This window comes from Eulemur rufifrons, chromosome 29, assembly GCF_041146395.1.
Source record: "Eulemur rufifrons isolate Redbay chromosome 29, OSU_ERuf_1, whole genome shotgun sequence".
Lineage (NCBI taxonomy): Eukaryota > Metazoa > Chordata > Mammalia > Primates > Lemuridae > Eulemur > Eulemur rufifrons.
Window position 1 is genome coordinate 56479033 of NC_091011.1, and position 17696 is coordinate 56496728.

General features: G+C 33.3%; 1 protein-coding gene across 7 annotated transcripts in view; it reads right to left on the bottom strand.

The window, feature by feature from the left end:
• The window catches only part of LOC138377389 (platelet glycoprotein 4), a 72039-nt gene that overhangs the window by 29366 nt on the left and 24977 nt on the right, over positions 1 to 17696 (bottom strand). For 2 of the 7 annotated variants that reach the window (XM_069462270.1, XM_069462273.1), the window contains exon 1: positions 6698 to 6936. The exons of 4 other annotated variants lie outside the window; for them this stretch is intronic. The gene's annotated coding sequence lies outside the window, so the exon portion shown is untranslated. Of the gene's footprint in view, positions 1 to 6697; positions 6937 to 12917; positions 12972 to 17696 lie in introns of those variants that run through there. One more of the 7 variants, XM_069462272.1, reaches the window with a different exon arrangement.

The following is a 17696-nucleotide window of genomic DNA, read 5'->3' on the forward strand; positions in this document are numbered from 1 at the left end:
TTTTGGGTATAATATAGATGCAAAGAATTTGAAGAAAATATATAATGTAAAGGATGTCTTGTGTTAACAATACACATTGCTTTCTTACCAATCTCAAAAGTTTTTTTTTTACCATATACAACTTATATTGTTTTGTCATGTACAGTTGATTTTCTGATAATTCTGTTAAAAATCAACTAGTTTGGGCTAGTATGTATTTCAGTCAATCTTATTTTTGGTATCTTTGTATAGTATGTGGTTATTATATAAAGATGGGAAGCATATAATGTATGATATGATTGGATCCAATTGTAATGAAATTAATATGAATTTATTACTTATAATATTTGAAAACACATTAATTTGAGCTATTTAATCATAATGGCATTTTTTAAAATAATGGGGTTGACCTGTCACTGATAGTCAGAATGTGCTTTGTGACTCATAAACAAAAGAAAACATACATGCCAACAGAAAAGAGGGCTACAGATAAAAGAGAGGCACACACAGAATATTCTTGTTATTGTAAGTTAAATAGTAAAAATTATGGTTTGTTATGATTTCAGGTTTTGCCTCTATAGCTTTGTTGCAATAAAGTATCACTTTTAGGATTTTATGAGTATTTATTTTCACTTGAAAAACTAAATGGTTCACTTAAGGAAGCTTTCACTTAAGGAACCATTTAGTTTTTCAAAAATACTACTTGCATAGCTAAGAAAATGAAATTGTTTCCCAAAAATGGAGAATGACAAATGTTACAAAATTTTTCCTTGGCAATTTTATTTATTTACTTATATACTCTTTCTTACCCTTTAGGATTTCTCTTTACCTACCACCTTCCTTATACCTAGGGCATTTCTACTGTAAATCACAGGATGCAGCAAACTCATTCACACCAATGCCTCTGTGATGTGGCAGCTTGAGTATTTCACTAGTGTTATGTTCTTTGCAGTATAAAAGGAAAACACATAAGCCTAAACAAGTGATTTATTTTTCCTGTGGAATTTTATGTCTCACTGAGCAAGTGGGGCTGAACTGACATTTTATTAACTGCTTGAAGGTGGAATAGGAAGAATAGCTTTCCCTGCCCCCTTGAATCATGTAACATGCTACCTCCTATGATTTGACCATGGTTGTCATAATAACAATGGAACAAGTTATTTAAGGCTAATGATAAGGGCTGGATGTTATCAAATGGAATTTTCTCTGTAAAGTATAATTGTAAAGCACCTCAAACTTTTCTTGAAACACACTCTTTTAAGCAACCATAGTAACTGCTAAATAGAGAATACCATTCTGGTGTTCTGCATGCTGTGAACTGATAATCATATTCAGGGTAGCTTATTAAGTACACAACATCTTACTGAATGCACATTTCATAGATCATCCCCCAATTCTTATTTACTAGTTATACTTAAGGAAGCAATCAAAATGCAGGGATCCAACCTGATGCAATTGAGATTAAGAGTCTAGAGATTAGACCAAAGATTGATTTACTGCTCTCTTGCTAGGTGACAGTGGATAAACCACTCTATATCTCAATTTCCTCATGTATAAAATGACATGCTAAGGTGATACTAGCAGTTTTTAATTTAAGCAGCTGAACTGGTTCCTCAATTCAACTCTTGCATCAAAGACCAATAGGCAAAAATGACTGCGATTATACAGCTGAGACTCATTCCTAACTTGGTCTCCCTACTCCTGCCTCACGCTCTCCTTCTCCACTTTTAGGAAGCTCTAGGAAAAGTCTAGAATCCTGTGGTTTTGAGAGCCCATTAGAAAATGCAGCAGGAAACACTCAGTGTTAAATTCCAGTTTTGTGAATATACTATGAATCTATTTAACTCAAAGATTAAGTTCTTTCTTTTGGAAAGTTAGTTTATCATGTCCTATATAAACTTCACTAATAATTATTCATTCAATTTTGATATCATTTTCAACTCTGACAGATGGAATATAAAATGATTTTAAGATTATAAATCTATTGCTGTTAAGACAGATACATCAGCATCCATTTGCCCTTTCCAAATTCTATGCCACAACCTCATTGTGAATCTATCTGACCTTTTCCAGACTCATTCTTCAAGTAGCCCCATGCATTACAAGGAAGAGTTATTACCAGGGGCAGAGAGAGAACTGGAGAACCCAGGGAACAGCACACGTTCTCTGATCCCTCCCTCTCTAGACCTGAAAACTCCGACTTCTATGGACTCTGAGCCCAGATATTTTGAGAAATGGATAGGAATGGGTACTGCCTAGCTCTGTCTGCTTAAACTTAAAACTGAAGTGAAATAGTGTACACATCCCACTGCTGTTGAGTCAACTTCATTAGAAAACAGAAGTGTCAATTAATTTATTCTGTTGAATCATGTGGTTAGTTATTAGTCTAACATTGGTCTGGATATGACTGGATCCAATATAAGCAAGGATGCAAGTGTTAGTCTAACATCATTTCTTCCATGCATTAATATATTAAGAGAGAGAGAGATTTTCAACTGATTGATTCACTTTTATTACCTTGATGTACGTTTCTACTTTTTTCCTAAGAATAGGCAAGATAATTGATTCATTTATTAGTGAATGCCATGACACCATGAATAATGAAATATTTTATTATAATCATAATTTATTGTTATGCTGCATAACATCTTCAGGGAGAAAGGGTATCTTGTCCACTCTTCCAGCATATTTAGCTCTTTAGAGCATGCAAAATTTGGGTCTCCTATATTCAGTTCTCTTAATAAAAAATTTTTTATATATTAAAATAGATAATTTCATTTGCTTACTTTGAGTTAAATTTTATTTTTTACTATTTGTCATTTATAAGAAAGATAAGACACTACAACTGTATCTGTAATTTAATTTATGATTGAAGTACTTAAATTTAAAAATAATAAAAAATAATTACAGATACAGAAAACTAATTATTGAGACTTGTGTAAATAAGGGAAGATAAAAAGGCATGTTTTAAGATGCCACTAATTACATACCTTTCTTGATTCTAAAGCTACATCAGCTGTCTCCTATCCAGTTTATATACTACAAATACTATTCATTTTGTAGAATTCACTAGTGGATCCTATTCCTCTGGCTGTCTTTGAAAGAGGAAGGTACAATAGAACTTCCTTTTCTTTGGGAGGGGTTTGTCAAATTAGCAGAGTGTATCTATAATGAACTTTTAGGCAAAATACCCTCCCACTATGCTGAGAAATTAAGCTAAACAGAGATTGAGCTTTTTTAAAACTTTTTAAAAATTTTTCATTATTATTACCAAAGGCTGCAGCAGGCTGAGCTATGAGAAGCCTCTCCAGTACACAGACCAGAACATTAACGCAAATCCCCAGAGAATTTATAATTATTCCCATGCATGGATAAAGCTGTGTTCCCTGGGAAACTCTACCCAGAAAAGGCATAACCCAGAGGTAATATTTGCTGGGATGTGAACTATGAGAAAAACTTTGGATTTCCAGAGTACATGTACCATGAATGAGTGATAGACCCAAATGACATTTTCTTACTGACCATTGGATGTCTAAAATTTTCTACTATATCTATAAGCCTTCCTTCCACTTTTTCCTAGGACAGAAAACTAGACCACATACCTCTGGTTTTCACTGTCATTCACTGAATACACAAAGTCTTTCTCAGTAAAAAATACAGCATCTTCTGTTAAAACACAGTTTTTGTAGTTATTAGGGGGGTCTAATTCAATAATAGGTTAAATATGAGTATGGAAGTTTGCTTTCAAAATTAATTATTTTTTCAAATTCTTACCCTACGGCTTAACTATGTGTGTTAACAAAGCCATGGTTCTCTACACATGAGTCAGATGTAGATTCAAATCCAAGACAGTAAAAATGGGTGCAAATCAATCATTTAAATCTGATTATGTTTCATCATGTGGAAACAGGTCATTAGGTCAATCTTTATAAACTTCTGTTTGGAGATAGAATTCTCCTTTCAAGTTAAATTTTACAGACAATATCAATATATAAAGACAGTTTAAAAAGGGGTGGGCGGGAATATAACCAGGCATGGTGGCTCACACGTGTAATCCTAGCACTTTGGGAGGGTGAGGTGGGAGAATCACCTTGGCCAGAAGTTGTAGACCAGCCTCAGCTACAGTGAGACCTCCATTTCTACAAAAATAATAAAAACGAATTAAAAATTTAAAAAGAAAAGGCAGGAATTGCCTCTTTCCCCTTCCAGTCACACCTCAGTGGGGCTCTGAGTCATCTCCAAAGAACTCAAGGGCTCTGCCAATCATTTTTAAATCACTGAATTAGGAGATCATCAGCATCTTATTTACACAATCACAGGTGTGTTTACATCCTATCAGAATATATGAAGGTAAAAAATAACAGAAAAAATTTTATAGACATCTGTAATATAAAATAACATACTTTAGTAAAGTACATTGCAGTTTAAAGCTTTTTTTGATGGTAGTCTCAGAAATTTAATACAATAAATACACTGGGCTTCATATGTTATACTCAGGATCCTTCCAGACATAAGCCCATCTTTTAGAGACTTATGAGCCAGGGATTACTACAGGTTTGAAATGATTCTCTTAGAATTATATTGACTCACACAGGGGGAAGGGAATGGGTGTATACCTACATAATGAGTGTGATGCGCACTATCTGGGGAATGGACACGCTTGAAGCTCTGACATGGGGGCGGGGGGCATGGGCAATATACATAACCTAAACTTTTGTACCCCCATAATAAGCTGAAATAAAATAATAAAAAAAGACAATTGTCTAGAGCCATTCTTAATCTTTGAACCTTAAACAATAGGAAGGCTATCTTTTTTCCCCAACACTCAAAATTCTTCCACAAACAGAAAGATATTATAAGGTTTGCAGTGGTTAAGATTCTGGGCATTGTAGTCAGGAAACGTAGATTCAATTCTCTGTCTGAGTATTGAAGTTTGACTGTGATTCCATTTCATGTAAAATTAGTTTATTCTATATCAAATTAGCTTGCAAGTATTAAATAAAATTAAATAAGATAATGTATAAAAATTCCTATCATGTAAAATGTTATTTTGAAATGCTATCATAAAATGTTATTTTAAATAATCATAACATTAAGATGCTATTTCATAGTGGTCAAGTATTATTTTTTAAAAATATAATGAATGTGTATATTTTATATAAATGGTGGTGATTTACAAAACAGATTATAATAAAACTGATGATATATATATAAAATTAAAATATCATGAAATGGCAAGGCAGCTACTAGTTAGAACAATGCTACTTGAAAGTTTTAGCCACATCTTGGGCCAGTGAAGTAAAACATCTTGTGATTAAATCAGAAAATAGTCACAGAATTAGTTCTTTCAGGCAACACACACACACACACACACACACACACGATTCAAAAGTATTTGAGTGAACTTGGCCAAAACATTTTTATAAAAAATAAGGGCGGCAACTATAACTTCCGAGGTAAATTCCAAAAATTTCAGTACACTCTGTGCAAGTACCTCTCTAATTGTAATTATATTTCTCCCAGCCTAACCTGTTATCTGATAGTTCTCTATTTGGTTTATTGTTCTGATTCCATAATGACTGCAGTAAATTAATAAAATTTTCCTACATATTTTCTCTTATAAACTCCAAAGGACCACTATATACTACATAATAAAATTTTTTTAGTATTTCATTTTGGTCTCCTTACGAACCAATATTTAAAGCAATGTTTTCCTAGCCTCAAAAGATATTACTAACCTAAAACCACATAGGAAAGGACTGAAAAGTACATGTAAATCTTATAAAATATCTTTAAATATGCTACTTGGCGATTCCAGAAAATGAGATTTACTCTAGAAAATTTATACCATTTACACTTATTTATAAATTTACTTAATAGAAGTAAATTGAGCCTTTTAATTAATTTCTCCAGAATGATTTATCCTCTACTTAAACTTGGTTTTACCATTTAAGATAATAATTCAGTAATATTTGTAATAAGCTTACTGAATTGCCAAAAGTATTAATTTTGGTTTATTCTTACTCTAACAATTTGCACTAATTAAATTTCAGATTACTATTTAAAATATACTTTAAACATTCCCATTAACAATAAAATATCTTTGTTCATTAAAGAAAATTACTTAATAAGCACATATCCAAAATATACATTGTATTTAATCATGTAGACAAAGTCAGGTTAACCAAAAATTATGTAATTCAGATTGAAAATTAAACAACATAATGACAAATAAAGTAATAAGTAGTTAGTAATTGCATAAGAGAGAACATGTTGACCTGAGAGGCAAGTCATTTATAACAACTAATCTCATTATATTGATCTTCATTTATAATGACCTTCTTCATAATTTAAACTTAAGTAAAATACCCTAAATATGATAGTTTTTTCCATAATTCAAATTGGACTGTAAATCATCTAAATAGTAAGTGTTTAAAGATAAGAATAAGACATTAAACATTGAGAAGTGACATGTCATTGGCCATTGACCATGGTTTTAATTCTTTTTAAACATAAAATATAGGAAGATTGATAACTTGGAAAGCAACAGAAACCTGATTTTTAAATAAAGCCAAATGACTTTAAGAAAACAATTACTACTTCTTGTGCTAGTTATATAATTTCTTAGGAGTATCTATATAATAGTGTCATCTCCGACTATTTGGGAGATGGGAAATCCCTTGATCTTTTTCATTTAAAGAGAAATCATATGACTTACCTTTAAAAAGGCTAAGAAGGATTTTTCAATCAAATGCTCCAACATTTGACAGACAATTCTTAATAAGACCAAATGTTATTCTTCAGAAAAATCCTCATTACATAAGTGTGTGAGAGTTTAAATATGCTTTAGGAAAAAAAAAAAAAAAAAAAAACCTACAACGTCAGATCCCAGAGTATGGTTTGTTGCCAGAGCAATTGAAAAAAACAAAGAAAGAAACCCACACACAGCACACTACTAGTATGGCTCATAAGGTTCTATGGTCTGTCTGGTGAAGACCCATTATCTATATCTGAGACATTCAGCAGTTTTTTTTTGTTGTTTTTTTTTTTTTTTTTTTTTTTTTTTGGGCCATTTGCCCATCCAAGTAAGCCAAAGGCCAGAGGAAAAAAAAGGAACTGACTTGCTGAGCTGCCCCTAACATATTGTTTTAGCTCACAATCATTATTTCACGTGCAAAAGGGTAAATTGAGAAGTATAATCACATTCTCACTTCCCTGTCATGACTAAGCTTACAAAACTTACCTCATTAAGCATAAATAAAATGTACTTTTCTATACAGCATAGATTTGAAATACTTTGAAACTAATAAGTCTGAAAACAAGTGGAAACTGCCAATCAGCAAGGATGACAAACAGACTTAAAAAAGGAAATAGCCCATTGTTCTGGCTGAAAGTTCTTAACTCTTTATCATTTTCTGTTAGTTTTACAGAAGCTTCATGAGTACAGCACAGTCCTCCTACAAAAAATAAATCCTTTAAACTTTTTCAGCCAAATCTTGACTATTAATAACATTTAAATAGAATTATTATTGAGGAGGATCTTTAAATGTAAAAAAGTATACACTTAAGTCACTTTCAAAACAAGCATTATTTTTATATTGAATCAAAGTAGGACACCTTGCACTTTGGGGAAAGAAGGACCTACTATATTTGGACCTCATTCTTACAAAAAAGAAATTCTCAAAATCATGCAGGAAAAATCTTCAGAAGGGTACATTGGCATATATCCAATAGATAGCTGGATAAATGCCTTCAATCAACCTCGAAATAAAGCAAGCTAAGAATAACAGGCAGAAATATGTTTAGTCCACCAGATCATATTTAAGCTAGTCTTTATCATTAGATTGTTCATGCTGTCTTTTCTGGGGATATGAGTCATACAATGAATCCTTTCATTTGCAGACAGTTCGATACAATTGGAAGGGAACCCAAAACACTCTTTTCTCCTCAAGCAATCCTTTCTGTTTTCAGAGTATTTTTTATGACACTTATTTAAAAATTAGTTAAGAAGTCATAAAATATTTTAAGAATTTTTTCCCAAATTTTAGAGCACTTAATTAGGATAAAGTAGAAATGGCCTTGTGCAATCTCATTATGATTTTAATTTAAAATAACTTACAGAGAAGTAAGGAAACTTTAAAAGGTAATTCCCTTAAATAACTATGACCTTTTATCTTGGTTGTATGACATAAACAGGTAGTATGAAGGCCAGTACATATTTTGATTAAGAATATCTATTTTGCAGATATCTATTTTGTTTTTAAGCCACTTTGATCTATTTTCTTCTCAACTATAATTCCCACACATACAAACACCAATATGACAATTTAGAAATAACTTACCAATACAAGAGTTCAGATAAGACCTGTTTTAAATATATTTTAAACATACTGAATGAATAGCTAAATCATAATGAAAATATGAACACTACTAGAGAAAAATATTTCAGAAAAGATGCAAAATAGATGCCTAAGTTCACACTGAACTTACTTGAAACATTATTTAGTCAGTAGCCTAATGCTATCCAAATCTTCTGTCACTTGAGAGGAAAATGTCACACAGTCCCATGAGCAGTCCAAAGAATCAAATTTACATTCCCAGAAGCAGCTATTAAGTGTTCAATCTCATAGACAACAGTTCCTGTGTAGCTTAGCACACTAGACCCAGAAAGCAAACAGCTGAATCAAATCTGCAACCATGCATTTTGAGAAAAATATATACCTTGAACAATAAGGCAGCAAAATGCTGTATCCATTTTAGAGTAAAGAATGCTGGTTGGGGTTTTCATTTTTGAGAAAGTATACATCCACCAAATTTTGAAGGGATTTATATAAGAGAATACCTTGCCTTGTGTAAATCCATCACAGTACTAGATAAATATGTTAGAATGACAGGAGAAAATCTTCAATGTAACTAAGTCAGCTCAGGCACAATTCTTTGGAAGTTTTTTTGTGAGAGAACACACAGGGTTAGAAATCAGACATAAAATTTAATCCTGACCATAGCAGGCACTAGTTATATTGACTTGGGATTAGAAGTTAAATAACTACTCATTCCTTTTTCTTCCTCCAGCTTTATGGAGATATAAATCAACAAATAAAAATTCAAGTTATACATGTTTTGATTACACATACGTTATAAAAATGATCCACAATCAAGGTAATTAACACATCCATTGCCTTATTTTCTTAATCAAAAAGTTGAGAAAACTAAGTAAGAGGGGAAATAAGAACTAAATGAGGTGAATGGTGTACAATATTTGACACAGGGCTGCCAACTACTAGGCACTCAAACAATGCTTCCATTCTCATCACCCCTCCTTCCTGCAAGCCTCCTTCCCATTCTCTTTCTCTGCTTAGTTTTCCACAGGTTGCTTATCACCATCAGACAAACCAGGGCATTGACTTGTTTCTGTCCTGTCTTTGCACCTGCTAGAATGGTTCACCACTGAACCCTCAGAGTACAGAACAGGCTCACAGTTGGTAAGCAGTTGAATAAATGGACATAAAAAACTATTATAATCACAATATTAATATTTTAATAGTGAGAATGAATGGAAATGAGAGGCTATTGTGCCACTTGTTCACATCATGTGTAAGTAATGGTTTGATTGGAATTAAGAACAACTGCTAAGAAAGTAAATGGACCCGAGACTGAATTTGGAATTCACCACTTCCTAAGCATACGACTTGTTGCTAACTACCATAACTCTTAGCCACAGTGAAAATATCTCCCTTACAGAATTCTTGCAAAGATTAAGAGTGATAATATGAAGGATTTAACACAGAGCCTGATGTGTAGTTTTAGTTTAATAATGATTATCATTGGCTATTCCTAAAAATTTTAGGGAATTTATTAAATATGGGCAAGTAAAAAATATTGAAAATTATAGAAAGGTGTGAAATGAGAAGTCTCTTTCAACTCCCAATTCTATTCCTCAGACGTCACCAATGTTAGGTATATGTTACCCTCCCCCCCAGCAACTTTATAATTTTAAACTTATGTACATAGCTATATGGGATAATACATATATTAAATCATATTTTGTTCAACTTGCCTCTCACAAGTGCCTTGGAGGTATTCCCATATTGTGAATAGAGTTAACCCTTTACCTGTTATTGAAAAATATTCCATGATGATGTGTCATCTTTTAAATGTCCAGTCCCCTATTTAATGGATATCATTATTTCTAGTTCTTTGCTCTTACAAAAACAATAAAAAAATATTCTTGTACACTCAGTTTTATATACCTGTGCTAGGACACCAGTAAAAAGTAGGAAATGAAATTTCTGGGACAAAAGTGTGTGCTTTTTCTTTGGTAGGGAGAATTTTCAAAACTTCTGTTCATACAAGTACACAACAATGTGTGAGAATGCCTGTCTCCATACATCGCTTACACTGGTTTATGCTGAACTTTAAGTTTCTAACAAGTATGTTATGGTTGTTTTTTGTAAATATTAAATTGACTGAAGTTTAACCAATTTTCTAAAGTATATTAGCCATTTTTATTTTAAAACTTTTCGCACAATATTATTGCCCATTTTTTCCCCTTGGTTTGTTCTTTCCTTATTAATTAGGAAGAAAATAGTCTCTGACATTTGACAATTTTTTTTAATTTGACAATTTATTTTTATTGTATGTTTCAATTAAAGAAGTTTTTATTTTTTATTCCATGACCTTTCAGTCATTTCCTTTTAAGATTATTTCATGCTTCAAAAGGCTTTCTCCACTTGGAGAATAAGAAACATAATAAAGTTTCTTTTAGCATTTTCAGGGTTTTTAAAAATGCTTTTAACAGTATTTTTAGATAAGCTGATTCATGGACTCTAACACGAAGTAGAAGAGGAAGAGTACAATAAGTTGAGTAACACAAATATTGCAACATATTTGAAAAGCAAATGACACAAGCATTATGAGTCCTAGAAGAAGGATCACATGGCCCAATTCTAACCACAGCTTTATTAACAATAGGATTTGTGAACTAGGCAAGACATAATATTCTATTCCTGATGTCCTTTTTGTCAAAGAGGAAAAGCATATGGAGTCTACCTACACATTCAAGCTGAATATCAAATCAGATATATTTAAACTTAAAAATGTAAAGCTATATGTAGATACAAGGTATTGGTAGTTTATAGTACTAGATAACATCTAAGTGATTTATTTATTTATTTATTTATTTTACAGTTCAGCAAAGGAAACGCATTTCAGTATAACTAGCATTGTAATTCTAGATTGTACGGGCAAGCAAAGACTTGTAAATCATGAAGAAGATGATGATGACGATACAATAACAGAGTTAACACATATTGGAAGCTTACTATCTGCCTGCCAGGTGTTAGGCTAAGTATTTCACACGTATTACTGTTAGGTAGATAGATGGCTAGGATCTCCATCTCTTCTAGGAACAAGAGTGTCCTGCTTTGGTGCTGCCTTGAGCAATTGCCCCACCTAGGAAGAAGGATAAGGGCAGGCACTTTGTTTTGTTTTGGCCTCACCCCTAATCCTATCCAGGGCAACTGCTACACCTGGGTAAGGAGAGGACACTTTACCAATCTGGGAATTCCCCAGTCTAGGCATACTAGGATTTGGAAAGTGACCTCAAGTAACCTAATGCCAATTATGTCATTAGCTTAAAATCTACATTGTAGTTCATCTCACGCCCTCAACCTCTCTCCCCCTCCCCCTCCCCCCACCAGGCTTTCAGAGAAGGACCTAGCATAGAAGATACAACCTTGAGAACACCTGTTGATTGTTTGGTAACATCCCACATCTCCCAAAGCCCTTCCCGGGACCAGGACAATACAAGGAAACAACTGGAGAATTTCCAGAGAGATAGTCAATCTGTCTCTCTCCACTTGTGGAGACAGACTTGTTTCATTTTATAATAAAAAGTTACTCATGTGAAACTGCTTTCTGCTTGTGGTCACTCCGTCGCACTGGTCCTGCTTGTGATTTTTTTTCCAAGGAAGGAGCCAAATAACTAGGATAACAATCTGCCAGGAGCCTGGACCTGACACTTCAGTGTGTCTTGTCATTCTTTCGCCAAGAGCACACCAAGAACTGAGAGCAGACTGCAGCCAGACATTACCTCACTGACCAATACCACCTACTAGGCTCTTTAGATAACTAGCTAGTACTAGTCACCTAGCAACCACTTGCTAGAACAAGAGTTAAAACCCAAGCACATTGACTAAGGAGCCTGTGCTCTTTTCTGGGCAAAAAAAGATAAATATGTTCTTTATTAGTAACCTTATATTACATATTCTTTTTCAAAATGTTTACATAAATTGGATAACAATTTTAAATGACCTGATATGACATTGAAAGAAAAATTATATCTAGACACAACAAACAATGAACAGTGAACACATTGTATAGGTGGCAATTAACAGATTCTAGATTAAATAAAACAAATAGAATTTCATTCTAATGACCTTTCCACTATCTCATAACATTAGTTACCAATGTAAAACTAAGGCAACATTTGCTTTATCACTTTAATCCTTAGAGAATATTAGTCATGGAGATTTATACATACACACATTTTTGTACATATATAAGCATGTGTGTATATAAGTATATAAGAAATATATGAAAATACAGTTTTTAGTTGCTAGCATGTTCATTTTTGAAGTATTAACAGCATGTTCTACCTGCTTTATGTGATTAGCAAGGACTTCACATGCAGGAATAAAACCATACATCTATACAATTTAAAAAGAATATGAAATTGCAAAGACACAAGTATAATGTAATGCCAGTGAATTGAGATACTACAATAGAGATTTCAAAGATCACCTTTAAAAATTTTCAAGGACATATTAAAGATAAAATGTAGAATATCAGGGTAATTAAAATTTAGACTTAAACTTCATGGCCTAATGAATCAAACAGGGTGAAAGCAAACATACATTGAAAATATAAAATAATCTTACCTATGTGTTTAATGGAAACCATAATAGGAGCTGTGTGTAAAAAAGAGATTAAAGAGAAAGCACCTCTGTATATGTGGACAGCTCTCATGTGAACATGGCCAGATCAATACATAAATGTCCCCTTATTTGAACAGTTTGCAAAAATAACTAAGGAGAGAGAGAGGGAAAAAAACAGGATTTATACGATGCTAAGAAACATAAGGAAATGTTATGATCAGCATAGTTTGTCAGGTAATTTCCCACTTACTGTATAAATACAACTTATTAGGGGAAAAAACAGAAATATCTAGGTAGAAGAACAACTAGGCCTCACAACATGGAGTGACAAAATAGCAGAGCAAAAAATTCAATAATCGATAGCCAAAACAAGCATTTATAAAATATAAAATACACATTATAAAATAGAAAAGGCTGAGGGAAAAAAGTCAATTAAATAGAAATTTCAAAGGGCAGAAAGATACAAAATTCATTGTAATTGAAGTACCACAAATTTTAGTGCTGAGAAATACTGTAATATCTCTGGACTAAAGAGATAGTCCCTGAGGTGGAGTCTTAAAAATGAAGTTAATAAAATAATTTTAAGAAGGGTTAGATGAGAAATCAATTTACATTTATATTAGTTTTGGGCTTGGTCAAAATGTGTTTTAAAATGCTATTTTTCCTTATTTTGATAACACTAATAAAAAAGTTGAACAGTATCATGCATACATTAAACAGAACAATTTATATAAAGAAATCAGATGGATGATGAGACCTTAAGTGATTTTGGTCCATTTCATAAACATACCAAACCACACTAACAAGTCTGTCTTTTAAAAACTTAATTACATAGACATTGTACCATTTGACCATCTATTATCTTACGTTTAAAGACACACACCATTTGACCATTAGCTTCCTGAAAGACACAAACACATATATATGTGTGTGTACATTCACACATTTTCTAGGACATGGAAGCATGCCTAATTAGAATTTTTTTTAAAGCTGGGGAGAAAAAAGGTTTCTACTAAGCATGTTATGTAACAATATTAAAAAAAATCACACAGGAAATAATATATCTCTGATGCCTTTTTTTTTGAATGGAGAAATGTGAAATGTGATCCTTCTGCCTTGACATTTCGAAGAACCATTTGGCACCAGTTCTACAATTGAATGACACAGCAGCTTCTGCTAGTAGTTTTAAGAGAATATAAAAACAACCTATCAAACACTACAGGTAAATCAAAATATCATTTTCCAGATTGGTTCCCACTGGGCTTAAGGGAAGATTTTGCTCTTGGACAAGCCTGAGTTCTCCGTCTTCCAAGAGACCAGCAGGTTTGGTCTGGAGCACTACTTCTCAAATAAACCCCTTGCAATAACTTGAAAGACATTCTTAAGATCTCCTAGAATCTATAGGATTAAAACTGGGAACATCTTGTGCTACATGTATTTTTAAATTTAGCAAAGCCTCATACAATACTTTGTAAAAAACAAATACATAAATGTGTTTTATATATCATTCATATATGTACATATATGGTACAACTTTCAGAAACAAATGTTTCTCTGGAAATACTCTAAGTCATTTAAATTGCTTTGTTTACATCATACTTCCATGAGTATATTCTAGAAAACATTAAGATTCAGACAGAATAAAAAGTAGCAGACTACCATTCTATAATACATAAGACATATCTTAGAAATTCAAAATCATTCTCCCATCCAAGTACTAACGAGGTCCCAAAATCATTCTAAACTATTGAAACCCTTCAACTCTCCTGCATGTGTTTTTGTGATAGCTGGCTATCTGCTTGAATGAAAGAAATTATAAATTTAAAGGGTAGAGTAAAACCTTCATTTAGGAATCTCCACACTTCAATTTTAAATAATAGAGAAATTTGACTTACCAAACTTCATTTTAGCACTGACACTTTAATAATCCCATTAAAGTTTGTTTCACATAAGGGAGCGATGACAACGGACTTCATAAAGCACTTTAACTTGTGATGATGTAGAAAGAAATCGTTCAGCCTTCTAACTCTACTAGGTAGGTTTAAGTATCATGAATCTTGTCTTTATGCAAGCGTTTGTCCTCCTCATTGTTCTCCAACAAGTAACCAAGAACTACAAATATGTTTATTGTGATCATCCTCTTTCAGATTTCTGAATGTCACCTTTCTCTTTTATTCTGGGGATGTGCTTTAAGTAAATAATAGTAGAAATGGAATTTTAATTGTTATAGAATGTCCCCCTCAAATGACTCCATTAATTCTGCTTTTTTCTTTTGTAGTACTCAATTAATACACAGATTCTCAGAGACTTCTAGGACATAGCAATGTTTTTTTTTTTTTTTTGTCTTGTTATTTTGGAGTTTGTTTGTTTGGTTGGTTGGTTGTTTTGTGTTTTGTTTTTTTTGGCTTTTGAAACACAAGGTCTCTCAGTTGAGGTATTTAGGTAAGCAAACTATCCTACTCCACAATGCCACCAGGCCAGTTCATCGGTAAAGATACAAACATGAATTGAGATGCTTGTGATGTCTGAATGTTTCAGTATATGTATACTCCGTAATACTCCTTTTGTTAAGTACACAGTGCTTTTGTGTTCAGAGTGAATTCTCTAGAAATATCCTTCATGTTCCCAAGCTGCATTTACAAAGCTCAGAGCAGCATCCTTAATGTATTACAAGGACTGAAAACATTTTCTGGACATGATCCCAGATCACTGCTAGGCCTGTTTTTCCTCTCATTTTCAACAACTCCTCCGGGAAAATTGCATAAGCACAATAGGTTAAAGGAAAGGAGAATGCAGTGAGTAAAAATTTGAGGAGAAATAAATCCATGAAAATATGGACACCACACCATTTCTGCAGCCCCAAATTAAAAACCCTTAAATATTTCCCATGTTATAAAGAAGCAAATTCCAAAAGATCATTTTTATAATAAACTTTCAGTATAGACTTCTTTAATTATTCCTTCTTCTTTGTGAACATACATTTGTCTGTTCTGTTGATTTTTGACTATTTGAGATCTCATTTTCATCTTGTTTCAGAATGATACCTGGTTTTAGGTATGTAAATTTGTAATTACATCTAAATTAATACAATTTCACATCAAAACCACAAATATTCTTTTTTTTTTTATTTCAGCTTATCATCATGGGGGGTACAAAAGTTCAGGCCACATACACTGCCCATGTCCTGCCCATCCCCCCGAGTCAGAACTTCAAGTGTGTCCATTCCTCAGACAGTGCGCATTGCACTCATCATGTAGTTATACCCCCATCTCCTCCCCCCACCCCCCATCCCCCAGAGTCAGAACATTCAAGCGTGACCATTTCCCAGACGGTGCGCAAAGCACTCATCATGTAGTTATGCACCCATCGCCTCTCCCCACCCCCCACCTCAGTCCGATACCCAATTGGTGTTATTCCCAAATGTGCACTTAAGTGATGATCAGGGAAACCAATTTGCTGGTGAGTACATGTGGAGCTTTTTTTTCCATTCTTGGGATACTTCACTTAATAGAATGGGTTCCAACTCTATCCAGGAGAACAAAAGGGACTCCGTATCACCGTTATTTCTTATAGCTGAGTAATACTCCATGGTATACATATACCACAATTTACTAATCCACTCATGAATTGATGGGCATTTGGGTTGTTTCCACATCTTTGCAATTGTGAATTGTGCTGCTATAAACATTCAGGTACAGGTGTCTTTTTTATAGAATGACTTTTCTTCCTCTGGGTAGATGCCCAATAATGGGATTGCTGGATCGAATTGTAGGTCTGCTTGAATCTGTTTAAGGTATCTCCATGATGCTTTCCATAGGGGTTGCACTAGTTTGCAGTCCCATCAGCAGTGTATGAGTGTTCCTGTCTCTCTGCATCCACGCCAACATGTGTTGGTTTGGGACTTTTTGATAAAGGCCATTCTCACTGGAGTTAAGTGATATCTCATTGTAAAACCACAAATATTCTTAAATTAGGAGATATCATAAGTCCCTTTGGTCTTCCACTCTTTTTTATAGATATGCTCACTTTATCCACTTAACACATATTTCTGTTTTAAAGGCATACAGCCACCAGTGGCAGTTTAACCACAATAAGTCTCCAAATAGTATCAAAAATATTTAGTCAACAGTGAACCTTATTCTGACACTTATTCTTTTCATATATTTACCACCCTATGTACTAGAAAATATTTTAATTCTTCAAACTATCAAAATTCAAGTAATGAAGTTGAAATTAAATTTATGCTATTTATTAAAATTTTCCTGGCTTATCTGTAATGTCATTTAGGTTAGGGGGGAAAATCCTGTGGTGGTTTTGTCTTCTGGTGCAAATCAATTATTTGAAAAACCTTTTCTTTGTGTGCTACAATGGCTATCATGGAATATGCCAGTCTTTCAGACACTTTTCATCCAAGCCTAGGTGAATAATATTCAAACTCAAAATAGGCAACGTCTGTTTTAGAAAAATTCCAATATGTGAATGTTTTGAGGGCTTCCCTTTAATTTGTATAGATGAAGCACAACGAATAAGTCTGACTAAATTTAGTCATCTCAACTAACTCATAAGCTTTAAGGGATACTTCAATATGCTTAAGAGTTTCTCAGAAGAAAGATAGTAGCATTTTTCAAGACTTAGCATCCTGAGATCCTTATTTTATCTTGTATACTGAAGAGTACCTTGTTTTCCAGAAGTCACGTGTGGCTTATTAGATTCTAGAGATGCCCATTAACACACTGAGTTCAGAAGGATTCAAACGTTGTTTCCATATTTTACTGTGCAGAT